The sequence below is a fragment of the Paramisgurnus dabryanus genome, chromosome 3 (genome assembly GCF_030506205.2).
Source record: "Paramisgurnus dabryanus chromosome 3, PD_genome_1.1, whole genome shotgun sequence".
Taxonomy (NCBI): Eukaryota; Metazoa; Chordata; class Actinopteri; order Cypriniformes; family Cobitidae; genus Paramisgurnus; species Paramisgurnus dabryanus.
The window spans coordinates 25,170,744-25,197,025 of NC_133339.1; the positions used below are offsets into that span (position 1 = coordinate 25,170,744).

A 26,282-nucleotide genomic window follows, 5' to 3' on the forward strand; every position below is an offset into this window, starting at 1 on the left:
TCCCTGCCCCTCTCTGATCAAGCTCACTCTCCCCCAGAACGGCGCAGGTTGGTGCTGGCACACATAACAATTGCAGAGGAGCTCTAGCACTTACAGTAAATGAAGATCCGGCAGCAGCCCACTGAGATGCATTAGATTAGGTAATTGAGATATGAGTGATGGCGCAGTCCGGCCCCCGCCGCAGAGGTCTTGGAAATAAGCATTCGCCGCATCCGGCGTATTACAGCCTCAGATTACGGAGGGCCCTGATAGAATAATGTCAGCCGACACACAGGGCTAAAATTGAACTGTCAAGAACTGTCAAATACACAATAATGTGCTTGGCAAGCCCAAGTCATTTTGCCACTCTGAATGGATTCGGACCGGTGAACGGCTAAAGGGCCGCATTTAGACCAGGGGTGGCCACGAGAGGCATTCTGCTGAGGCAACTTTAGGAATGCGTAACGCAGTTACATGCATATTCAGTTGAGAGGCTAATGATTTAAAGCCAAGCTTACAGAATTTGTGAGGGGAAAAGTTGTTTGTTTCAACGCTGATGCAAACTATAGTGCCTGAAACTGAACGTGGCGAACTACAGTAGCATGCAACAACAGTCACCTGCGTGTGGATTAATGGTTTTAATTTCAAAGACTGGCAGCGCGTATCTGCATGAATGTCCATATTTCCATTCGTGCCCTGCAAGCTGTGAAGCTAAAATTGATTTAGGCCTTGCCATTTCCAAAACACTGTGTAGTAAACTACTCAGCATGTTTGTCCATCACATAATGATAACAAAAAAAAAAAAATTACTTATTAATAGGCTTCAGGGTCTGTCTAAATATTCATGTCTTTGGCTTATTTCCTTTACTTATAGAGTTTAGCCCTCAAGTGAACCATACAAAAAACAAACCGTATTATCGCTATATTTATAATTAATTAGTAAATCATTCAAGCATACGATAAGAAGAACCTCTTCAAAGCTGGGTTTTTTTTTGTCGTTCCGTATCGAAGACAGAGATATCATCACTTTAAATAAGCCGCAAATCAATACCTCAGCTTTAGCATGGGCTCACCAACTTCTACTGGCAGCACTTCATTTAGGTAATGGCCTAAAGAGCCAGTGGGAAAAAGAGAGAGGACTGACATAGCACCCCCACACGCCACCCAGCAGAGTGCACTTAAAGCACAGCAGACTAAATCAGGCCCAATTAGTGTGTCTGTGGTCCACAGCAGCTGGGCTAAGTCTAGGGCCAGAGGTGCTCGGGGACGGAGCTGAAGGATTGTGGCAGGCCTCTCCTGAATGAGACGTCGGCTGGGGGAGGGATGCGAGAGACAGATAAAGAGAAGGATAGCGAGGGCAGCAGCAGGAGAATACAGTGCACCCTTTTTCCGGTAACCCCGCCCGACATCAATCACGCCTTGAGCTGAAGGTAGAGTGAGAAAAATATGTGTAATGATTGACGCGGCAGTTGTTGCGTTGACCTCTGTGCTTTTTTCGAAATTTTATTTTAGGCAACGATAAAAACGCTTATCATATCCTTGCTTACTATTATGTGAAAGGTGGTGGCCTTTTAGGTTGTGCTGTTAAAAAGTATATTGAATCAAACTCGAGATTGAGTCCTTTGAATCAATTACAGTAGTCGATTGATTATTTTTAAATGAATCGATTAACCTACCAGTTATTATAATCGTGTTGACATGACCTTAACAACAACCAGACCAATAGCAGTCCCTGAGGGCACGCTTTATGTGCTTTCTTACTGTCAAGAGCATCTAATGGGCAATGGCTATCTGTCTACTGCAAATAAATAAGTGGATCAGAAGTTCACTTTACGATATTATACTTTTAAATGCAAATGGTGTTTAAGTTAATAGTAAATAAAGGAAGAAAGCTTTTTAAGAATCTCCTTTTGGCTATTGATCCTATCTAGTTAAAACTGTTAAGGGTCGCCGTCCCGAATACGGGACACATAAGTTTACATCAACAATATTGATATCCTGCTAAATGTCACTGTCCCGCTAGCGTACGCATACTCTAAACATTTTTATTTTCAACTGACCATTGGGTTAAAAACGGACAAACCCAACACATTGGGTTATAATTTAACCTATGCTGTTTTGTTTCAACCCAATATGCAATGTTTTAACCCATTGCTGGGCAAATCGTACGCAAATGGGGCAATTTCCCAGACAGGAATTAGCTTAAGCCAGGGCTAGGCCTTAGCTAAATTAGGAAATTTAAGTCATTTTTAAAAGCATATTTTATACACTCTTAAAATGGCTGGGTTATTTTTGACCCATAATGGACAGAACACTTGCTGGGTTAAAAATGACCCAATGTCGGGTTTTTGTTATGCAACCATGGGTTATAATAACCCAGCAATTTGTTTAAAAAAAACAGCATTTTTCCAATTTTAACCAAGCGGTGTGTTCTGTCCAATATTTACCCATAACCCAGACATTTTAGAGTGTGAATAAACATTACTGGTGTATTCCTCGAGACACAACACTTGCACTTATATATTTCAAGAAATGTCAGAGCAAGTTGTTTTCGATAAAGACAACACCAACATTTAAGTAAGTTTGGGGCTTAAGTCGGGTCTGGGAAACTGCCCCAATATGTAACAAACTTATTAGATAAAGTTGACACATCATTTTAGCCTTTAAGTTATATTAGCTTTGCACTAATTTTGTGTACTCCTAAATTGACAAAATTTGCTTTCAGTAGGTTTTCAAAAAAATATATCTTCAATCAGACTCTCTCTTACAATAAGACTGTCCCTTTTCCAAAAAAAAAACACTTGCTATCATAATAAATCCTACCGGCCTAAACCTCTGTTTCTGCATTTCAGAATTACATCAAGCTGCACCTTTACAGAATCTTCATATATGTTACCCAGCAAAATCATTTAGCGTTTCCATCCTTGTCTTCTAGAGACATCTCAGCAATGGCTATCATTTGCTCTCATGATGTGTGAGGTGAAACTTGAAGGACAGAGCGGATATAGTGGGATGCTAAGAACATGCCGTGGAGAGCTTAGCAAAGGTATCTTCAGACAAAAAGCATCCGCAGCGGGACAATGATTGTGAGCAATCCTCGTGTTTTTATCCCGCTGTTGTCCTGAGCTGAGGCTATCATGCATAAGCACGCCACCACAAACAAACTGCAGCCGAGACGCCTCCACTGCTCCTGATCGCCTCCACTGTTTCAACCTGTAAATTCCTTTGGCTTGTTTTAAAGGGAGAAGCGTCCCATTCTGTCAATGTCACCGCGGATATCCCTATATACAATGCAATTGAAGATAAGCCTAATCTTGCACACCCACACGGCATCTTCATTTTTTCCCTATCAAAGCCGACAGTATGTACAAACCGGAGGATTAGCCGGAGACTCCTATCCTTTGGAATAAACTCAAGCACAGTGCATACAAAGTAAACCTAGCAAGGACAAAAACACACAAATATTGTTCAATGCAATATTTATAAAACACAGAATAGTACATTTGAAACTTTTGAATTTTTGTTGAATAAACAAGGGCTAAATGAGAAAGAAGAAATTTTTCGAGTTTCACTTAGCGGGGTAAAATTAGTTTATGCAAAAATGCAAAGGCATTGCTTCCGTGTTTATTCCATGTAATGATTCTGTGTTATAAAACCAAGGCACAGACATGCTCTCTAATTTGAATAAGATTAGATATACAAGGTATTAGACAATCTCTCTTGCATAAATACAGGGTTCATAACATCTGCGCTCACTTCTAAATGTTATTTGAGCGCTAACAAATTCAAAGTAAATAGATTATAGAGGCCTTCTTTATAACATAAAGACAACACAAGAGAGAAATTCCAGGATACTGTTTGTGAGATCATTTCCTCTATAAACATGACAAAGGATGCATTCAGTGCAGGTGTGAAGCTTTTGTGCTTGAAGAAATGCATCACAGATAGCCTTTTGCCTTAAGCTTTTCCCGAACACAAACAAAAATATGTTCTTATTATAATGCAGTCAACTGAGTCTGACTTTTTGTTTTTTGCTAATATGCAAATTATAGATTAGACTTTATTTTCATCACATCTGCTAAAGGCCTTAATTCTGCTCTCTTATTTTAATACTTGGCTTTAAGGCTTGTAATTGTATGATTTGCATTTTTTGCGCCCATTATAAATAATCCATGCAACACGCCGCCTGACTGCCAAGCTGGCATCACTTTCTATTTAATCTTGTGAAGCAGTCGCTTTATCTCCTTGTTCAACCTGGGGTTTATCTTTTGTTGTGGCACCGTACTATTGATGTGGAAATGTTTACAAAGCAATATACTTGCCCTATTTAGCAAAAGCGAAAGGTTCAAGGTATTAATATGATCATTTTATCACTCCCAGCATGCTTCACTCACAGCCATTCACTTAATAACAGGGACTGTTTTCTTTAATGGCTCCCTTGCCTGGGACAAGGTTTGCTTTTAAGCATGTAGTAATAAGGAGGTAACATTTATATGTATCGCCAGGAGAGCAGAGACTGTTTTCTCTTTGTTTTGTTAGTCGGCGCAGAACGATCGACCGTTGTATTCTCCTTCAACTCCCCGTGGGGTTAATAGCGAAGCCCCTGTTACTTTGGCATGCGCTCCATTATCGTTTCAATACGAGAGTGACACCGGCGCCCGACGGAAAGCTACGTTTCCATTTCCATTCCGCTACCGATACGGAATGAAGCCCGGTGTGACTCCCCCCTCACCCTGCCGTGAGCGAAACAGCCACGTTAGCAACTACTATAATGTGCGCCGTGCGGACCCGGCAGCACAAGACAAGCTAAGACTATAACCGGTTACATAATCGCCGCAATAAACACGTTCCAATTGTGCTCAACGCACGGCACTTAACTCCCACTGACGATAACAGAGTACGCTGCAACCCCTTGCCAGCTTCCAAGGGAAATAAAAGAGGGAAGAATCTAACACTATACTTCGTTCTCACACTTAAGGGCCATGTATTTTTCGAAAGATGAAACATATAATCACTGTGGCCCAACAGACATACACAGAGTTCGAACAGTCTGAATCTTTGTTAAGTCATGGGGAATAATCAGATGTTTTCTCTTTTGCTTTTTATAGCAGCTTTGTTGAGCCTGAGTGTTGCATTTTGTTAGTGTCTACTAAAATCACACTTACATGTATGTATATTTCAAGAATAATAAATCAGATGTTTTGTATTTATAGCACCTTTATGAAATGATCCACATTAAACATAAATTTGGTTTAATGCTTTCATACTATTGTGACAACAAAAAATCATACGAATGAAAAAACACACAACAACATTACTTTGATTATATATTCTCTTTTCTAATTTCTGTCAAGAGGAGCTGTATTTGAAATGAGAGGACTGACAGAAATCTGCATGATGTATTCAGCAACTAATGAGCGGAGGGGTGAACTTGTAGGCACAGGGCATACGCAGAGCCCTGTGAAATCCCTTCTCCTGCACACTATGATTATTCACCCTCATGTAAGCTCTGCACTTCCTCTATTCGGTCAAGCCCACAGGATTTACCAATCCAAAGCTCTGACGGCTCGAGAAAAAGACCTGTCCACCTCCAGAAGGTCTTCCTGCTTGAGATGCCCTGGCACCCAGCGCTGCCAGGGCTCAGGCACACCGCAACTAAGGCGTATCCATCTGTGTGCCTTGTAGGTGCGGTGGAGATAACCAATTTTTCAAAGCACCACCACAACTTGCATAATGCCTCACGCACCCACGTTATGACTCACTAAATTACATAAACAGAATGTGGGGTATTCTCTCTCTCTCTCTCACTCACTCAATCTTTTTGCATTTTTTCTTGCCATTGTTATTTCTTCCAAAAACATTTTCAACGGAACAAAGCTTCAGAAAACAATGCAATTAGGGTCATGAAAAAAAGACATGACAGCTTATGTAAAAGATCTCGTATTTTCTGTAGGATGATAGGAGGGAGACAACGTACACTGCAGTGTGTGAGAACAAACCACACACAAAAAAATGCTAAATATAAAATAAAAAACAAAAATCCAATGCAGTGCTCATTTTTATCTTAAATAAAAAATCACAACATACTAAGACGAAGTGTAAACGTTTTAAATGTACAAATATGAAAAAATAGCATGCATGCTCTTAGCCCCTCCCACATGTGATATTCTAGCCAATCAGCCAATCAAAACACAGCCATGTGGCAGGCATTAAATGACACATGGGATATTACATTTTCTGTTCATACCAATTCCACACATTTTATTGAATGCAATTGTACAAAATGTTGTACACAACCATATTTCAAGTATTGAATCCCATGTTGACAGACACATTATTATGTGTTTACAATGACTCATACTTAATCACATGCTTATGTACTGACCATCAATTAACAAATTCACACAAAAATGAAGCATAAAGCTCAATTGTAAGTTGTTATTGCACGCATAAGTAATTTCAAATAGCCTAATGCCATAACAACCATTATCATTTCTGCAGCATAAGAGAGTAATCAATATCCTAATGTTGAGAAAGGGAGAGAGAGAGAGAGAGAGAAAATATCAACAAACTATAATTTCCTGCTATTTCAATTACCCGTCATTAGCTTGCATTTCCATCCCATTGCCACTTGAAATCAAGGTCTCTCTCTCTCTCTCTCTCACACACACACACATCCCCATTAGCTGTGATAAAAGCATGCCTGGTGTTTAGCAACAAAGCATCTCACGGCTGTGTTTCCTGACTGATCGCACTATGAGACCCAGGCGTTCTCTGACATTAGCGCACACAAATACAAAGATCCAAACATATGCGCGCGCACGCACACACACGGCGGACCGGCACGCTCAACCGGGAGTCCTCAGCAGAAATTCCCTTTCCTTTGTAGGTCAGCATTAGTTGCAGGCATACTCGAACATTTCATTATATCTCTCCCCACGCATTCCCATCCACTGCCTCAGCCCCGGGTCTCACAACACTGTATTGATTTTAATAGATACCAACTCACCCCCTTGTGATGCGAGAGCTCTTGTGTGGAAGAATAGCTACCAGGCAGTGTTAACAGTTGCTGCAAAGGTCCATGAAGCAACACTCATGCGCTCTCACATTGAAGGGAAAGAATCATTTCAAACAGCAAAGCAAGAAACAAAAAGCCGCGCGCGAGGGGTACGCACACAGAGAAAGGATGGAGGGAAGGGAGGGAGAGAGAGAGACACAGCGAGGAGGGAGAGAGACTGAGAGAGAAAGAGAGAGAAAGAGAGAGAGGGAGTGTGATGGGAAATTAATAATCCCAGAGACAAGTCCCCTCTGTGTTATTCATCAAGCTGTTTCTCACAAGCTGCGGAGAAGCCGAGATATGCAGATGGGAGGGGCCATCGGCACACTCCATTGGTCCGCACGGCTCATTCCTATACATTGCAGCCAATCTACTTTTCCCCCCTTATTTTCCGCCGCCTCGCCTTGAGGTACAAACATACAGTAGCTGTCTCACAGTTTCAGCGAAGGAAAGAGAGGAAACAAGCGAAATGAGGAGCTAATGGAAGGGAGGGGGAGTCACTGGATGAAGAACAGCGCTCAGGGGCTCAGAAACGCTGCCTGCAGTTAATGCACTGTTAAGTTTATTCGAGCTGACTTCCCATTTGATCCTCTGCTGTGGGGTCACTCAATGGTGGGCAATTTCTTTCCAAATCACACCGTAATGAAATTGCTGCCCATTTCCCAGACCTATAATAACAACAAAAAAATAAAAAAAATACAAACAAGTGAAATAATGCAGGTGATGCTGGCTGGCTGCCCTCGCTGTCAGACATTACAGGCAATTCCTTGCCTCCATTTTCCATGTTACAATGAATACATTTCACAGCTCACTTGCTCTAAAGTGTGGGTGGTACAGCATAACAACCTACACCATGTGAGATAATATCTAACACTTTCACCCCTCTCTCTATTTCTCTAGCGTTGCAGTAAAGCAAAGCGAGTCTCCAAACCTCCACATCCAGCCAAGCTCATCAATTATTGAGGCTCCCACAAAATCTGATGCTTTAAATGTAGTTTTGTGTTACAGTCTGTGAGGCGAAGATGCAGACGAAAAGCTTATTTTTCTGCGACACGGTCCCCGCCGAGTCAGCGTCGCGACGAATGGTCTACGGGTTAATGCGTCGTCGTCTTTCAATTTTACACAACAACGCCGATGGTCATTTTGTAGACTTTGATTTCATGCATGTTACTCTGAAGTATGTTCTCATCATTATTGGATGCAATTTATTAAGTTCTTTAGTCGTGGGTTACTTGAATGACATATGAGGAGCTCGGATGCAAAACCCGCTAAGTGCGTCTGACATGTTTTCTTATAAATAAGAATTTTTATCAGACTCTCAATAGATTCTGCCAACAAACCGGTATTTCTGAATGGCCTTAGGGTGGAATTAGGCAGATTTGAACCGAAAGTATTTAATTAATGTATAATAAAGAGCATTCTGTGAATATCATAATCTTATTTTTGATTGAGGTGGCTTTTAGAGGCTTTTGCATCTAAACTCCTCATATACATTCTTAAAAATTAAGGTTCTTAAAATGTTTATTGTTAAGATGTATGGTTCTGTCATCCACAGAACCTTTATAGGTAACACTTTACAATAAGGTTTTATTTGCTAACCATTAGTTGGCAGGGATCCCCAAACTTTTTTACACCACAGACAGGTTTCGGCTTTAAGCAGAACGTTTTAAACGGAAGTAAAGATCAAATAACCATCCACTAGGTAATTTAATAACAGCTTCATTTTAGTAGACATGTAAAACCATATTTTGGCGGATTGTTTTACTTTCATTGTTTCATGAGTTTGCCTGCCTATTTTGTCTTAATAATTAATGGAAAACAAACTTGCTGTTTACGAAGGCAGCTCGAACCTTAAGTCAGGCTTGAGCCCCAAGTTCATGAAACAGAACAGAAAAAAAATTGGCTGGAGGAGATGAGAAGAAGGAGGGATGCCAGAAGAATTGCTTCTGGGTGCGAAGGCACGATGATTGACTATAGACTGAAAAATATAGTGATTGACACATGACTAAATGTTTAGGTTCCTTTCAAACCTACGTTAAAAGTGTATCCGTTAAAATATGGTTACTGCAGTAAAACAGTTTATTACTACTGCAGTTTATTTTGATCATGGTGCCAGGGTCACTGGATAATTACTTTTCAGTCATTTGCGATGTCACAGAGTTGAACGTCTTCACTTATTGACACAATTTGCAAGGTACATTTGCAAATGACTCATGAAGTCAAACCTCTGCCATTCTTTGATCATTTTTGTTTTAGAAGTATGCTTAAACTCTAATGACAGCAATGCGATTGCCAATGCGCTGGTAGATAGAGAGAGACCAAGAGAGAGCGCGGCCCAGTACAAAAGTGGAAATGATCAATGTTATTTGAAGTCGGCTCTTAAAGGACAAAACACCCAATTGAGCTATTACGTAGCTATTAGACGCATTTTTTTTCAAGACTGGGTCGCGACCCGGTGGATGGGGAACTCTGAGTTGAGGCATTATCTAACATGAACTAACAATAAATAAATATTTCTACAGTGTTTATTCATCTTTGTTCATGTTATTTTAAGTAGTTACAAATACATTTATAAAATCAACTGTATTGACATTTACTTAAATTAACAAGAATTAATACATGCTAAAAAATTGTGTTGTTTATTGTTTTGTTCATAGTAAATGCATACTAATGTTTACTAATACCTGTACAATCTTATTGTAAAGTCTTACCCCTTAATATTGTACAAAAGGCTCTTCATATTAAAAAACTATACAGATGTGAAAAAAAGGTTTTAGGAACTTTTGGCTAAGAGTTCTTTGTGGAAACGAAAATGGTTCTTTTTTAACATCGCTGCGAAGAACCCTTGTGTCTTAAAGGAATAGTTTGGCCAAAAATTATATTAAACCCATTTATCCTTCCTTGGATTTTTTTAGGGAAGGATAAACGCACATTTTTGGACTTGAAAAAGTGGACCCTGTAACTTTACATTTGAAAAACTGAAAGATCTAAGACATTTTGTAAAATAACTGAAAATGTGTTTGTCTGAAAAATGATGGACATATGCATCTCATGAAAGGCTTGGGGGTGAGTAAATCATGGGTTTAATATCATTTTTTGGCAAAACTATCCCTTTAGTTTAGGCTTCTATCAGGTTTACCTGACCCCGCTTTTACATTATGTCTATAACAAACATTTTGTATTTTAGATTACACCTCACCAATTGAATAATTTAAAAACCATCCTCACCTTTACTTAAGCGTAATTTATAAGTGTAAAGTGGGAATAATCCCACTTTTCTTATAAAACTGCACTGGTTTATTATATTGCAGTTTGTTACAGATTGCTTCATCCCCAGTTTCAATCCAGACCGCGCTGTGCATTTTAATGGCTGAATGTGGCGTGGTAATTTCACATTTTGGCAAAGGCATCAGACAGAAAAGCACAAAACTGCCGCCCCGGGGGGTCTCCGAGCAGTCAGTTCGGTGTGGCAAGGGGACAGTCATGTGAAATGGCTGACTGAATGTGAAAGAGGAGAAGCCAATCCTGTCTCATTTTAATCAGCTAATTAAGCACTTCAGTCGGCCTGGCAAAAGCTGCCACATTTTACTTTGTTATTAAATTCATTATCGGAGGTTGAAAAAGAAAATCCGGAAGAGAAGACGAACAAGATGAACCAGAAGCTACAGAGCGTGTGAGCGAGATCTGACATCTTTTTCTAATGGCTCGAGCCAGAATGTAATACCATCCGAATGCAAACACAAACTGCTCGGCTTATCCGAGGGATAATGGGAGCGTGGATGTGTATCAGTGGCATAACTGCGCCAAAGAAACAGACGGTAATTACTATTGCCCTCTCTCCCATACCGCCAGCGTGCACACACAGGAAATGGAAAATGGGCTTGGGCGATAGCAAACCACCTAGCCTCCTCACCTCATTCCCCACCAATTCAAACTAATCTACTTCTTGATTTCAGAGGGAAATCAACAAACATTCATTCCATTGAATCCTCGCCGCTCTACGTGGGGAAGCGGGAGGAGGGGGCAGAGGGAGAAAAAGCGAGCAACGGGGGCCTATTGAAAATGACTGTCTCATTCAGTGGCGGCACAGGCGGAGGCCTTTATCCAAACCTGGCTTGAAGCTCATCCAGAACTTTCTATCACATTACAAATGCTCAGCGCCGGAGTGCCTAAGATTAATCACAGGTTAAATACGCCTTTATGTACACTGTTTACCTTCATAACAAGCAAAGCCAGACTGATGGTGGTGCTGGGGGTTACTTGGGAATTGGCTACTTCGGATAAACAATGCTATAAAAAACACTTCCAAGATTAAAAAGTGTCATCACGGCCGATACGGGAACAGGCCATTCATAAATGCTGTTTCACGTAGACAGCTCAAGATGATGGCTGAGGTTTCTCATCTCCGTGCATAGGCTGTTTTTGTATCTCAGCGGGCTTACGAGATCCCATTGCTTTTATTTTCTGTCATTAAATTCTGTGATAGAATTAAGGATAAGACCAGCTGGGTACTACATCAATAGAAAATCAATTATATTGTCAAAACGTAAACGTATGACCTGCGATTTTTCATTTGTGGTGAAAAGTATCTGAAAATATAAATAAAAAGAAATGGTTTATTTGTGTAGTTTAATCACAATTTTCGATCTGATCTTGAAAAGCTGTTTATCCGGTTCCGTGACATTCATATTTGTGACAGCCATATCAAGTAATTCAGTGACAAACAAAATAAACAATGACCAGAGCTCTGCTCATACATTTTAAGCGCCTTCCCAGAGGAAATCGACATCTAACATCATTCTCAGCGAGGAAAATTCAACAGACCACTGGTCTGAACACACTCCTCATTTTTACCCAGACAAAATGGCAGACGCGCACACAAACAAACAGGATTTTCTCAGCTCTCAGAGGACGTGGTCTTCAGATTAAGCGTTATCCCATGCCAATGCCTACCCATTTTAATTGTGCTGATTAAACAAGCATACTGCGTAATCCCCGCTGTCTCGTCGAGTTCAGCCTCGAGAGGGTCTCCATAGCCGCGTCCGACCGGGTGAAGGGCTGCTTGAGTCCTCGTTGAAATAATTCGAGGGTGAAGTTGTGACCTCAAGCACCTGAAGTACGTTTTCAATCTACTGCGGCGAGCTCTGCGCAAACAATATCTGCCTCCCAGGATTAATCTCCACTCCCAATCACAAGGGTCTCCTGTTGCGGCTCATTTCAAGGCCTTGGGTCACCAACAACCCCAGACGTTCTCTCTAGACCCCGGCTCCAAATGTGCCACGTTCACCTGCGTTGCTTCCCAACCCCCTCGGCTCTAGTTTGTTGTAGACGTGTCTGAAACGCTCTCAAATGACAGCATTTGGGAGTGTTTTTCCCTCTTTTATCTTTTCACTGTTGGAGCTGTAATTGACTTTATGCTCCGTTCCCGATATCTTTGACACAGCTGATGCGAGCTCTCAGCGGAAGCTAGAGATATGTCATACAATCCAATCTCCCGCTCCACTCAGATCACAGTCACCATTTAATTAAAGCCAGCAATGAACACTTTATTTAATGGCATAGCCCCCCCATTACGCCCACCCTGACTCCTCACACCTCGCGGAGCATCACAAATGCTCATTGATGAAGACAATACACCTCCATCTAGGCCTGCCTCACCATGACCCTCTGAAACCACCTGAGACCGATATGCTATGATGATGTTAGATCCCTAACTATCTATCTATACAGCTATATACCAACACAGGTAAGAACACCCATCATGCATGGGGTCTTTAAAAGAAAATATCAACAATAAAATATACCACAATGAGTAGTAATTTCAAGCTGCTGAATAAGAAACTGCCAGCTGTCACAGCAGGACCATAATACAATATGCAGTAATGCACAAATCTGCAGGGGTAGACAGGCAATGCTAGAAAAACACACACATATACATTGCACACACACACTTTCCACTGACCTCCGCTACCTAATAACACAGCAACCCATTTTGGTCAAATTAGTTTGACGAAAATCAATAAAAACGGGTGTATTGTTGGGGGTCTCGCAGTTCTACCTGCTGGGCCATACAGTAATGTGCGAGCAGGGATAATATCTGTTTCTATGGCAGGAAGATTATTCCTTAGTGAATCTGTCACTTCCCATTTCAGTAAACACAGTGTTGAGTAGGGTTCATCACACACAGAAAAAAACAGCCCAGCTGAATACTAAGCAAGCCGCAGTCCTCCGAGCCACACAGGGGCCGAAAGAGCTGAATACCGAGGGACCCGATTGGCAGTAATAACAGACATGGGCTGTTTCGCCCCTGGACCCAATCTGAGAATGTGGGCTAATGTGTTTTATAAACAAATGGCTTTTATATAGTGGAAAGTGTACGAAAAATACGATGGCACTCCAGGTCTCTCGCTTTTGTGTCAAAGAGGCGATGGGGGTTAACTGGCTTTTGAGCAATGAGAGCACTTTGGTACATGTCATTTTGAAGGGGTTGCGGTTCACTCAAAATCTATCATCCGAGGCCATTCTTTCTGAGGATGTGGATCAGCACACAGAAGATTTGATTTGACAGGGTCAGGGGGTCATGCCTAGAGACATTAATAAACTCGCCAAGTCCCCGAGACTTCAGATTCACTTGACCCAACCGCTGCACTGCTGATCCCAACAAACCTACCAACAAAATGAAAGTTCAACAAATATTGAGTATACAGAGTTACATTTCTGCCGTCGTGCTGTGTCATTTAAAGCCTTTTATATTTTACACTTGAGTTGTGTTAATAATAATCTTCATTCAGTCAGCAGGGATCACTTATTTTATTACTATTACTATGTTGTTTTTGTTGGAATGTTTTAGTACTAACATTATTGTCTGTAAAAACCAGCATAAGCATTAAGTCATATATTTTGTGATTTGTACATAAAAACATCACCTACATAACGTAAAAAAGAGTTAGATTACGTGACTTTTTTAAACAATCTAAGCGCATGGTCTGAGGTGCATGGCACAGTTGCACTTTCAGGCATGTCCGAATCCACTTGCTAGTTTAACGGCGGAAAAAAATGGTTTTACCTATTCTCAGTCATAGGTATGTTTTGGTCGTAATATGCAATAAACCAATCAAAGTCTCATCTTCCATTCCCTGCAGTTGCACCATGGCCGATTCGATATTTACATGGCAGAATTTGCAAGGGCAAAGACTGAACGCCTCTCAAGAGAGGAAACCAATTTCATTCATCATTACTGCAAATAGGTAATTCTGATACATGCAATGACTATCCATTTTCCATTTATCCATCTTTCACATTGTAATCCTTTCATTTTTAATATGTTGTGTGCTGCTGCCCTGTGTGTGTGATAAGCACAGTGTACACGCATTGGGCACTCGCCTGTAGGTGCATCTTACTAACGCGCCCTTTAAATAAATAAAAAAATACTGCACCATTGACCTTAGAGTAGACCAGGTCAATGGTGCAATCATTTTCACTTGCCTCAAAATAGCACCACGCCAACAATGCGCCTGAACACACCTCATTTTCAGACCAGCGAGCCCATGGGCGAACAGATGGGTGCAAGTGCATTAGCTATTTAAACAACGTGATGCTGGACGTGAAAATGATAACGGCGGTTCTAAACACTCATGTTGCGCCTGCCGTCGCATTGCGCCAGGTGTAAGTTATGAGACTTTAGCCTGAATTTATTCAGAATACTTCAGATATTTTGAATCTTTACTCATATTAATACATGTTTTTATTTTTAAATACATGAGACTAAAGCAGAATTGCATAATCTGGGGTTTTAGTAAGACATGCCTACGTCCATTCACACATTTTCATAATAGCCCAGACCATCTAACAGCCAAAATCAGTACATCAAAACATATAACAAAACATTTGCTTATACAGCATCTCTGATGCATTCATTAAAAAAAGGATGCAAAAGATATATGATGGAAAGAAAGTGATGGATGGAAAAACAGATTACGTGTAGCACTCTGGGACTTTCGTCTTCCAAGCAACTGCAATATGACCAAAGGGATCATTTTAACCCACTTCTATCAGTCGCCTGTGAAGCTGTGGGCTTCCAATAAAAGGAGTCGAGATTTGCCGCTGTTAGACATTTCGCCTGTGCCAGGCAACATGTAAATGTTTCTTCTGCATTGCGGCCCGGTGCCTGCTAATGAACAGCACAGACGTGATGTCTGCAATTAAGACGCCTCGTTCAGAATTATCAGAAGGACGACCCATGGGAGTGTTTCATCAGGCCGGGCATTCAAAGTTCTTTCCTGGAATAAGCATCGTGCTGAATGAAAATGTGCAGAATAAAGGGAACGCAGGTTGCCACATTGTAACGTGCACCACAATGCATTTTGCATGCACAATCTTACAATTTCACTTTTTGTAAACGCCAAGATCAAAGGTTTGATTCCTATGGATCCAACATGTCACCCTTAAATGCGTTGTATTTCAAAAATCCATATATATATAACCAATATAACATAATCACAACATTATTGAATGCTGGATGGTTCTAAAATAAAAAAATAATAAAAAATGACAAAAAAACACAGGCATATGCTCTGTCTATGTGCAAACAATGCACTTTGGCAGCATCTGCTGGGGTCCTAAAAAATTACACAGACGTACACAGAACACACAGACCTGCTTGCCACGAGAAAGCGCGATGCAGCAGGACATCCATCTGCATGTACAAAACCAAGTCCGTGTATCTCATCTTCAGAGTGCGATAATTGAATAATAATCTCATTTGCATTTTCAGACAGCTCCGGCAAGCGGCAAGGATTTTGACTTTACAGATAATGACAATTATCTCAATTTCCTTTAATGTTTTAATTTTGAGCGGGCACTATTATGTGGGAACAGATAGGGTGAGCAATGATTAAAAATAGCAACTTGTGTTGGTTTTGGGGCTTTGAAATGACTTGTCCTATCAGAGAGAATGCACACGGGGAGCGTCCCTCTCTCCGTTGCTTTAATTCCCTGGCGTTTAGCATATTGTATGCCCATGGCTGGTAAATTAGTCACATCTGGAATAGCCTAATTAACAGATAGGAGCTTAACCTACTTATCAGTGCAAGCCACTTGGATTTTTTTTTTTTTTGGTGTGCAGACAGTGAGTGAGGACGAAGGCAAGATTTGAAAGGGATGACTGGATTGGCGCTCAGCAGGTTCCCAATTTGCTTATGATGGTGTTGTTTTTTAAGTGAGTGCCCTCCCTCATGGTTCACAGCGAGTCATTTCCCAGCTAAAAGCGTACGGGTGATGTCAAGGTGTCGAGAAGAGTGGCTGACAGCCCAACATTACTAAACAATTGGCCGGGGTCAGCGTAAAAACAATACGGCGCTCTAAAACCCTCCATTACAGAAATGGAAAAATTCTGTCAGCCTTGAATTTAATGTTATTTGCAAATGATACAGTACTTAACTGCCCTCATCTGCCGTCTCTCCACATCTCTCTCATATTTTCTCCTTCCCTTCAACCGCAATTAAAGGTAAATAGGCAATAAAGGAATTGCTTAAAGTATTAATGCGGGAGAATAGCAGTATTTTCTCCATTTTTATGGCGTAATGGTAAACATTTTGTACTAAAGTAATCTAATAGCTCTTACATTATAGTGGACCCAGTATCACATTATTGACATGAACAGGATGAAAGCATTTTTTCATTTAATGCATGAGAGTACCATGTAAAAAAATGAAATTACCTACAAACATATATCATTATATTATATAACAGTTCCTGTGGTGACTTTCCTGTGTAATGAAAACGAAGAAAATAAAATCATTCATGCCTCTTACAGCAGTGTTACATTTTTAAAACCTTCAATAAAAGCCTGGCCTTTCAGATTCCCCCAATTAATCATCGGCAACCCTTTAAGCATCGCTGGGACGGCGAGGACGTCTCATGCCGTAAATTACAAATATGCCGTCTTACGTGATAAGACCAGTGTACCGGTTTCAATCCCTTCTCTACGCATCCACCCTTAAAAAACATTTCCACAGCTAACAGCCGAGCATATTAGAAAATAAAATACAATTCTGCCACCTGACACTTTAATTTAGCCCCGCGCCGACTGCTGAAGCCATCAGCCCATTGGCCCGCCTGCCTGCCATGATGGAGAATCCCCCAAATATCACTTTACTGATCTGGGCCACGTGCATAATGCTCATGCACTCTCCCCCCACTGCATTACCGGCACACGCGCTCGCTCTCTCTCTCTCTCTGCAGTGCGTTCCGCTCACACACACAATCTCATTTTAATTGACTGCATTGTCTGGGCCAAGGCTGCGGGGAGCTCCTCCACCTGCCTCCATCCACCCTGCCGCTTTGAGGAGTATTTACAATCCGATAATCTTTGAGCTCCTCACAATGTCTATTATGTCGTGGAAGAACTGATGAGGAGAAACATGGACGCTTTAACAGAGGGTGTACGTTCAAATCGCCCATGACGCCTGGCGAAGTGGTCATCTTGGTAAGATGGGAGCAGTGCACACTGCATAGGCACCCTTTGAATGTTTGGGTTTTATAGTGGGTCTACAAATGCCATGCACCAACACAAGGCTTAACTCATTTGAAGTCTCTCTCTCTCTCTCTCTCTTTTTCTCTCACTATACTGAAGCATGGAGCGGGTACCAATCTCCCTCCATCTCCATCCTTCACCACATCAAATGATCATTTAGCACAGCCCTTTTCTGTGATTGATTGACTCAGCCCACGCCTAAATCACCCTCATAAAACTGGTATTGTGACAATGCTGGGAGTGTGACAGGTTAAGGAATCGTATTGATTCACAACCGTAGCCCCGCGGCGCGACCGAGGCACAAGCCCACAAACCACTGGCAAGAGGCACAGGCTTGGATAACGCTGTTGATTTTCAATACGCCAAGAACAAGAAAATATGCTAAAAACTGCTTCTTTCAAAGTTGATTCCAGAATTGAGCTTGAAGTGTCACTAACAGGTTTAAGAGAGGTCTCAGAAGAGCTTCGCTAAAGAAACTTTAATGCGTCTAGGACTGACTCTGACCTCCATTTTCTCTCCTCAAATGTAGCTCGGTGCCATTCAAAGGAAGCTCATTCAGGACACGCTTTTAAAATGCGTCCTCGTGGACTCGTATATGTCAACATTGCTCTTCCGCTAAAGGGAAGGTTTCCTGACATAAGACAGCCTGGGGGTACATCCTAGCCAAAAAGCCGGCCATTTTTGCTGCATCATGGGAAATAACAAAGAGAATTAGCCAGTCATGAGGAAACGCTCTTTGTTGGAGGTTTTCTACAGAGGTGGCGTGTACCGTGTCAGTCCTCGCAAATCGACAGCGAGCTCCAGACAAATCACAGCCGGTCGAGGCAATATATGAGACTTCAGTCCCCTGAACGAGACTGCTGAAATCAGCAGCTTCACAGGGTCAATCCTCCCACAACCACTTTCTCTTGCTCTCTCTCTCTCTCTCTCTCTCTCTCTCTCTCGCTCTCTCCCTTTACCTCACTGCTGAGACGCCAGAGCAATCAATCTTAACTAGAGCCATTCCTTCTCTGGAGTGAAGGGTGCCATTTGTTTTCTTCCGTTGGGATGCTACCCTTTTCCTGAAATATATGTCTCCTATGCTGTTCTTTTACATATTCTTTCATTATTGGTTTATGGTTGTAATAAGAGCTCTAATGTCGCTGATGCCCGAGACATTCCTCTGCTTTGTAGGCTGAATACTGATGGTGATTTTTCCTCTGAGGAATGTTGTAGTGATCCACAGCTTCCATTCTCTTTATCTGCACTTACGGTGAACTTGTGTCATACAAATTAAAACCTATTCAAAAGGCCACGTAGTTTTTTAAAGCTGAAGCGCCCGGTTTTTACACCCACTTTACACACTGGCACTAGCGCAACTGACGTGACACCACAAAATAGCAAAAATAATAAATGCTGTAAAAATGTTGCTTGAACACTCCCCCTGGCGTTGGATGGAGTGAACGGATAGCCCAACAAATCGCTTATGACATGAAAACTACCATTGAATTGGAAAAGCAGAAATTGTTTGAACAGAAAAAAATACTGTAAATTCCCCCAAAATGGGAACATGATGATTTAGTAACTGTGAGGCAAAATTCATTCATGGTGAAATTTTACTAGATTTTGGCACAAACAAATTGTTCCTATTATACTTTAACCACTGAACTGTGGGTATTTTGGCACAAGTGACTTTGAATTTCTTTTTAATATTAATTTCTATGTGATAATTCTACTGAAGACTATTTAGAGAGAAGCTTTAAAAAAGAAACAATAAAATTAAGCAAACAGGGAAACATTTTGTACTGTATCAAGCACACACGACACAGGCATAAATGAGAGAAGAGAGAGACAAAGGAAGAGAGAGAGAGATAGAATAAAAAAAAGAAAGGAAGGCAGAAAGGAAGGAAGGAAAAAAGAAAGAAAAGAAGGAAGGAAGAAAATAAATAAAGAAAGAAAGAAAGAAGGAAATAAAGAAAGGAAGGAAGGCAGGAATGAAGGCAGTAAAGAAGGAAGGAAAGGAAAAAAGGAAGGCAGGAAGGAAAGAAAGAAAGAAAGAAAGAAAGAAAGAAAGAAAGAAAGAAAGAAAGAAAGAAAGAAAGAAAGAAAGAAAGAAAGAAAGAAAGAAAGAAAGAAAAAAGAGAAAAAAGGAAGGAAGGCAGGAAGGAAGTCAGGAAAGAAAGGAATGAATGAATGAAGAAAGGAAGGAAGGATGGAATACAAAAAGAAAAAAGGAAAAGAAAGAAAGAAAAGAAAGGAAGACAGGAAGGAAGGAAGGAAAGAAAGCAATAAAAGAATGAATGAATGAATGAATGAATGAATGAATGAATGAATGAATGAATGAAGAAAGGAAGGAAGGAATACAAAATAAATAAATAAATAAAGGAAGGCAGGAAGAAAGAAAGAACGAAAAAAGAAAGGAAGGTAGGATGAAAGGAAGGAATGAAATGAAGTAAGGGAAGAAAGAAAGAAAGAAAGAAAGAAAGAAAGAAAGAAAAGAAGGAAGGAAGGAAGCAAGGAAAGAAAGGAAGGAAGGCAGGAAGAAAGTCGGGAAAAATGAATGAATTAATAATTGAATTAATAAAAAAAGGAAGGAAAGAAGAAATTAAAGGAATGCAAAAAGAAAGGAAGGAGGGAAGGAAGGAAAGAAAGGAAGAAAGAAAGAAAGAAAGAAAGAAAGAAAAGAAAGAAAAAAAGAAAGAAAGAAAGAAAGAGAAAGGAAGGAATGCATGAATGAATGAATGAACGAACGAACAAATGAAGGAAGGAAGGAAGGAAGGAAGGAAGGAAGACAAAAATAAAGAAAGGAAGAAAGGAAGGCAGGAAGGAAAGAAAGAAAAAAAGAAAGGCAGACAGAGAGGCAGGAAGGAAGGAAGGAATGAAGTAAGGAATGAAGGAAGGAAGAAAAGAAAGGAAGGCAGAAATGAACGAATGAATGAATACAAAAAGAAAGAAAGAAAGAAAGAAAGAAAGAAAAGAAGGAAAAGAAGGAAAAGAAGGTATGCAGGAAGTAAGGAAAGAAAGAAAGACGGAAAGGCAGGAAGAAAGTAAGGAAGGAAGTAAGGAATGAAGGAAGGAAGAAAAGAAAAGAAAGGAAGGCAGAAATGAACGAATGAATGAATACAAAAATAAAGAAAGAAAGAAAGAAAAGAAGGAAGGCAGGAAGTAAGGAAGGAAGGAAAGAAAGAAAGACGGGAAGGCAGGAAGGAAGTAAGGAAGGAATGAAAGAAAAAACAGGGAGTGTGTAAGCGAAATGCAGGAAAGTGAAGGAGTGAGAGATTCCCTTCATTAATCCATGAATGTAATTACTGTATAAACAGGCCCTTCTTCTGATTGATGTCCCTCAGCCATGTTTCATTTACTCCAGCATGTTCTCATATTTGAGTGAAATAAACAAGCACATTCCCACAGGAGTCATTTACATCTCACCCTTCTCATCAAACACATTAAATGCAGCTGAACCCATGCAGCTCCATTTCGCCAACATTTCCGGTCGGCCCATAACACTGAGGACACTGAGGCATCAGAAGACGGAGTGACGGGTGGCCAAATGGGCCATAGATTATACATTAAATTAAAGAAAAAAGATGATGGATGCTGCGAGAACTCATTTAAATCCAGCTTGTGCTGCAGAGGCGCCCAGAGAGCTTCAATCACTCCGGCAATTCAACAAATAGCTTTTCACTCAATGAAGCACACAAGAGTCGGACCTTGTTTCCAAAATACACTGAATGTGAACGCATGAGAAATTACCCTCTGACTGCTTAAAACCAGACTATTCAGACTGGAGCATCGCTGACACTTCACAAACATACACTTTATAATCAGCTGTGCGTGAATAAATGTAATTACAATGATAATAATATAATAGCCTATAATAATTTAAGTATATTGGTAACACTTTACAATAAGGATATTTTTGTTAACAGTTAAAGGGATAGTTGGCCAAAAATGATATTAAACCCATGAATTACTCACCCCCAAGCTGTCCAAGTTGCATATGTCCATCGTTTTTCAGACAAACACATTTTTGGATATTTTAGAAAATGTTTTAGATCTTTCAGTTGATTAAATGTAATGTTACGGGGTCCAGCCATAGTCCACGACCTTCAAGTCCAAAAAAAAGTGCATCCATCCTTCACAAAATAAATCCAAACGGCCATCCAGGATGATAAACAAAGGTCTTCTGAGGGTAATCCGCGCGGTGTTGTTGTAAAAATATCCATATTTAAAACTTTATTAACGAAAACAACTACCTTCCGGTAGCGCCGCCATCTTAGCCGCGTCCGCATTCAGGATGAGAGCGTACGCAGCCTACGGAGGCTACTCTGTTGCTGCTCTGTGCCCCCGCCCTCCGAATTTTTCATACGTCACTAAGAAAAGTGCGTACACTACGCTGACACTCTCTCCTGAATACAGAGGAGTCTAAGATGGCGGCGCTGCCGGAAGGTATTTATTTTCGTTAATAAAGTTTTAAATATGGATATTTCTACAACAACACCGCGCGGATTACCCTCAGAAGACCTTTGTTTATCATCCTGGAGCCGTTTGGATTTATTTTGTGAAGGATGGACGCACTTTTTTTGGACTTGAAGGTCGTGAACCCCGTAACATTACATTTAATCAACTGAAAGATCTAAAACTCCAAAAATGTGTTTGTCTGAAAAACAATGGACATATGCAACTCGGACAGCTTGGGGGTGAGTAAATCATAGGTTTAATAGCATTTTTGGCCGAACTATCCCTTTAATGCATTAGGTAACATGAACTGTCAATGAACAATACTTCTACAGCATTTATTCATCGTTGTTCATGTTAATTTTAAATGTTTAAACTGTTAATGCACTGTGAACTAACATGAATAACTGTATTGACATTAACTAACATTATCAAAAATATGTATAATACGGAAAAACTATATTGTTCATTGCTTGTTCATGTTAGTTAATGCATTTACTAATATAATCATTGCAAAGTGTTACCGGTATATTTTATGCTTTTTAATGGGGGTGGGTCTCAAGTCTGTTCAGACAAGGTGCTGGACAGAAGAGAAATTTGTGGAAAAAGAGCATCAAATAAATAAATAAAAATGCTAAAATCTTGACACACAAATAAAGCATGTCCTATTATTTGAAAAGAATATGATGTTAGCTATTGTGTAATGATAATAATTGCACAATTGTGGGTCTATACAGTTTAATATACCATAAACAATTCTGGCACTTCCTTTGGTTGCTGCCTGCGAAATGTATGTTTCCAGAAACAATACAAGCCACTGCTGTAATGCATTATAATTTTCAAAGGAATAACCGCAAATATGTATATATATATACATATATAATTGTTTGTGTGTGTGTGTGTGTATACAGTATACAGTGTGAGCACATATTTAATCATTTTAGCTTAATTTACCTACAACAGTAAGGCAATTAGCTTGAGTCTATGTTTAGTGTCTACTTAGTACTTACCGCTAAGAGCTTAACAGTAAAACAATAACATGCATGAAAAGGTTCATTTTTCAGGTGACTAAAACATATTTCAGCTGCCAATATGATATAAAAAGAGGCTTTAGCGAGCGCAGAAAAGCGTTAAGGAAAGTGCCATTTGCCACTCACATGTGTCCTGGGATGCATTTGCGGGTCACAATCAGCACCATGGACAGTTGCCCTTCTGGGGTTGAATGATGAATTTGAATTTGTTTGGCCTTAAGGCCTTCCCAGGGCATTTCCAGTTTATCTGGAGCACAAAGGTTATTTCCACCAGACCGTCAACTTCCTGTCATAAATCCCCGCACAACAAGCCCAAGCCCGCGGTAGATCTGCACATATTCAGACATCATATTTGACTTAGATCCCTCTGCTATTTGTTTGGTTTGACACTGGTGACACTTTGATTAATCTAATTTGCTCGCTTGCGTTTACAGCTTCGCCGGCAATGAATCTTTATTTTATATGGTCAAGCGGTGGCATTTCCCTTCAGAGTGGACTCACGGGGGTGGAGGGGAACCTGTCTGAGATGTAGGCTTCTGTACGTTCTGTCTCGGCTAAATTATGAAGCACTCTAATTAAATTAAACCCTGCACAAGCACTTACATCAACTGCCAGCCACTGAGATATTTCCTTTTCCGAAAACATGTTGGCTAAGCCTTCCCAGCCTTGTTTGGCACTCCTGCATCTCGCACCAATATCCACAGCATATGCAAGATGCACGTTTAAGATCTGACTTCAAATTGGTGAATCAGAATCATTTGAAATAACAACATAACAGTTCCTTACACATGATGACCATATCAGTCTGTTGTTTATAATATTATTGCACAAATATAGAGGATGTAATTTTATCGTCAGCTGTTAGATTCTGATGCTACCGGTCAGTTGCCAAATTGCAATTTTCTCAACAATACTTTCTGAAATTCGATGGTGGCACGCTTTCACTTGGCTTTTTTTCCCAAGAAGAATATGCAGTGCTTTATGGGAAGTGTGCACGGCCTTATGGGATACTAGGGCTAACAGTGCTACTCTCACTGGAAAATGCCTCTTCACAATGTATGAGTGACAGCACTTTGCACAGCAGATCCATGCTGAATGACTGACTGCTTTTCCTCAGGCCATTTCACTGACCTGGGAGGAGAAAAAACCTGTCGCAGCTCACACAGTCTCCAGAATAAATGGAGGTATTAAGCTTGATAACTAAAACCGCACATTTGATCCTGCCATCCTCAGCATTTTTCCACACATAATTCTGGGCAGTTGAAAAGCATTTTGTGAAAGCTGCCGAGGTTAGCAATTCTGACTCCGGGGTTTCGGCGCAGATAACAAGCCGGTCAATATTCAAAAAAGGAGAATTTAATTGGCTCTCCCCCTCCCTCTTTCAAGCCGTTACCTGCCAAGGGGTCTTGGTGGCGAAACATATTAGCATGGCTCTCTATTAGCCTGCCAAGCATTAAGAAGCACTGCTTTTAACAACACAACTCATTTGCTTTGCTCTTTCGCGCCGGCTTACGCAACACATTTGCTGTTTCCGGGGTTTAAAAGCCTGCTCAAGCAAACGCGTCAAATTTGGAATGCCGGCTCAACAAGCGACTGGGGTACGGCCAGCGGTTTCTATATTAGTTTACAATGGACACAGACACGACCGCTTTGTGTCACAACAGAAACGATCGCTTATTTGCAGGTTCCTCGTTCCAAAAGCTTGCCGGGGAGACAATCTCCGGTGAGACGTGCATGAGTCATAGGGTTGAAAATAACTCCACTGGCTCGAATACTCTGACACTCAGTTCAACAATAATCTTTCTGTATCTATAACAGCAATCACTGATTCATTAAACAGAAGAAAACCCTCTCGGTCGCTGCTATCTTTAGCGATTAACAGCAGGGGAATGCCGAGCGGATTATTGCACAGCTCTGTGGCATTGTTTCGAGTGTCAGACACAGAGAGAGAGAGAGGTTAAACCTCAGTCAGATGTCACCTTCTCACAGCAACCTTTGGCCCCGAAGAGGACTTTCGTCTCTCGGAGACCTTAGAAACCCTGAAGTGCCTTATCTTTAACTGCATCGCAATTACCCCAAGGTGTCTGCGTTTTTTCTCCTTTCTGCTCCTGCATCCTTTCTCCTGTTGTCTATTTCTTTCCTTTCCTGATCCTCAGAATTACTCACGGCTGCTCTGTTGTGTCAGTGGGCGGTTGGGAAGGTTCAACACATGTTACCGAAGATTCAGAGGAGAGCTGAATGCAGGAGCCTTAGAAAAACGTGTAATTTTCTAACCAACATTTCATTTGTTTAAAAATTAGGGGTGAAAGGGTAAAGACTCTAACCGTCCCGTTATCCTAACACGGTTCAGCACGCATTTCTAATATAGTTTGGTGAAAAAAAACGCATAAAACCACTTATGTGTGGTTCTGAATACGCTCTGCGTGTGTTTACGTGAGAGTACCTTTCCAATCAACCCCACAATTCCTCCTCACGTGTTGGTGTGTGTGTGTTGTAGACCGTTTAGCACAGCAAGAAAAGAAGAAAAACCGCTAATAGAGGCACCACCCGCTTCATTTAAGTCTACTGCAGCAGCGATGCTCAAGAAAACGTGGACAAAACTGTATAGTTCGCACGGCGTGAGTGCTGTATGCTCAAGACAATACATCTAATATGACGAGTCGCTTGCGCCGGCATCACCAGGGTGTTGTTGATAGCACGCGATCGCAGGTGAGACAGAAACGGCACACATTGCCTTCTGTGATTAAATGTTAACAAACTGATCTTCTTGCGCAAAAATGTGAAAATAGTGGCATAGAATATAAAAATAACCCAGTGTTCTAAGCTATTTTATATTCAAGTGCACCGTATGTTGGTACATGTGGTAAAATAATGCAAGTACTCTGAAGTGAAAATGTTGATTAAAGTTCACCCAAAAATGAAAATTGTTTCATCATTTACTCAATTATATGTTATTACAAACCCGCATAAATTTCTTTGTTCTGATGAACACAAGGGAAGATATTTTAAGAAATGTTTGTAACCAAACTGTTTGTGGACCTCATTTACTTTCATAGTATTCTTTTATCCTACTATGGAAGTGAATGGGGTCCACAAACGGTTTTGTTACAAACATTTCTCAAAAAATATTCCTTTGTGTTACTCAGAACAAATACATTTATACAGGCTTGTAACAACACAAGAGTGAGTAAATGATGACAGAATTTTCATTTTTTGGTGAACTGTCCCTTTAAAAACTGCTTAG

At 40.7% G+C, this 26,282-nt stretch overlaps 1 protein-coding gene across 12 annotated transcripts in view; it reads right to left on the reverse strand.

Annotated features, from left to right (window-relative positions):
- The window catches only part of rbfox1 (RNA binding fox-1 homolog 1), a 273,311-nt gene that overhangs the window by 82,325 nt on the left and 164,704 nt on the right, over window positions 1–26,282 (reverse strand). Inside the window, exon 1 of one of the 12 annotated variants that reach the window (XM_073813935.1) lies at window positions 6,989–7,196. The exons of the other annotated variants lie outside the window; for them this stretch is intronic. The gene's annotated coding sequence lies outside the window, so the exon portion shown is untranslated. Of the gene's footprint in view, window positions 1–6,988; window positions 7,197–26,282 lie in introns of those variants that run through there. 12 annotated transcript variants of the gene reach the window in all.